The 1,803-nt window shown below is 41.0% G+C and overlaps 1 protein-coding gene across 1 annotated transcript in view; it reads right to left on the reverse strand.

Annotated features, from left to right (window-relative positions):
* Positions 1–1,803, reverse strand: part of Sos2 (SOS Ras/Rho guanine nucleotide exchange factor 2) — an 82,800-nt gene that overhangs the window by 80,042 nt on the left and 955 nt on the right. The gene's annotated exons all lie outside the window — the stretch shown is intronic.

Here is a 1,803-nt window from a genome sequence, read left to right on the forward strand (position 1 = left end):
GTACCAGGGATCAAACTCAGGTCCTTGTGCTTGCGAGGCAGGCGCTGGAACCACTGAACTAAATCCCCGGCCCATCCAAATATATATTTTTAAAAAGTTTTCCATGGGAATGTACTTCAATTCTTTAACAGCATGGCAATAAATTAATACAAATTGCTTCTTAAGTTCACCACAAAGACAAATTTTCTGACACATTTATTTCATAAGTAAAGGACATACCACAACTGTTTATTTATGACACCTGACAAGCACAATGTATGAATGAATACACAAAGAGGACTAAAGCAATGGACTGGGATTGGATGCTAGTCCTGGTTTTGTTTCTAACCTAGCCTAAAAATCCAAATCTGTCTTTATATACAAAGGGTTATCAGGGTCAAAGTTGCCCATACTTCAATACTATTTGTTACCAAAAAGTATAAAGGACACATATATAGTTGCACCACATAACCAACAAGAGAAGTACAGGCCTACCTGGTAAATGCACGCACACTTCTGCGCAGAAGAAAAGCTAATTACTAAGCATTTCCCCCTTCACTTTTAATTCAGGCTAGAGTTCATTATCACCACTTGGCACACTTTCCATTTTGTTCTCTCTCAGAGGATTGGTCTACACACGGAAGGAAGGTCGATTTAATACTCTGGAAGCTCGTACACCAGTGAAATGACAGTCAATTCCATCAAATGCTTTAGAAAGACAGGACTTAGTGTTTGTCTCAAGGGAAGCACTAGCTCCCTTTAAGAATTATGAAAATAGAAAATCTGAAATTCTGAACGCATGTGGGAAAGGTTTGAACTTTTAAAAGCCACTACTATATGAAAAATTATTTTCTAAATGCAGCCTTTCTAATTAATGATTTCTTTCTTTACTAAATTAAAATGTATTCTTGGATATTTTGCACAAAAGGTAAAAGAGGCTAAGTTTGCATCAATGGCAAAGGCTTGATTAGCTAATCTTGAACCCATGTAGATCTTTAAGTTTTTCTTGATCTTACAAAAAGGATCTATTGCAAAAATGATAGTATAATTATTCCCTAAATTCAGGGAGGGACATTGACACCATGTCCACGACATACGCACCCCTAGCGATGCACACAAACTTGGAAGGCATGATTTGTATAAGCTGCTCGGTTTTTGTTCCTTGAAGTGATTTCAAGCTCTAAATCAAACTCTGGGAAGAAGAAAACTGCCCAAATTATGTAAGGGAAATCTCTCGTACTCAGGTAAGACATCTTTCGCAGGAAGTAGGGAGGTGCTTTAGATTCACCTCAAGAACTGAAAAATGAGTATTATGACTCACCGACGTTTCACACATGTGAAACACATCCATATTACAAAAAAGCATTGCCTCATGCGTGAGCGGACAACCTTGACAAGCAAATTGCCGGGGGTGGAGGGGTGAGCAAAGAACTTAATTAAAAAGTATTTCCCCGACCTGAAAAGGTGCTTTTATTTTAGATGTTGTTTAGCATCGTCGGGACTTTCTCTTGCCCGAATCCAGCCTAAGGACAACAAATTGGTCAACGGCGGAAGTTGCCTGACTGCAATATGAAATCCAATTTTATGATCATAACAAAACCTTCCTTCCGGGACCCGGCCCAAAACAAAACAAAACAAAAATCAAAAAAACCAATTTGAGCAAACGTCCTTCAAGATGCAACAGGCAAAGACGAGTCCCGAACAGCAACGGCTGGACCCCAGGGACCCGCGGAGAGGACTCGGCTGCTCTTGTTACAACTCCGCCGCGGCGGCCAGGGCACCCCGATCTCCTCCGCACCTCCCCCCGGCGCCGGCCGCTCAGGC

This window comes from Fukomys damarensis, unplaced genomic scaffold (genome assembly GCF_012274545.1).
Source record: "Fukomys damarensis isolate Sample0158 unplaced genomic scaffold, DMR_v1.0_HiC HiC_scaffold_17, whole genome shotgun sequence".
NCBI classification, from domain to species: Eukaryota; Metazoa; Chordata; class Mammalia; order Rodentia; family Bathyergidae; genus Fukomys; species Fukomys damarensis.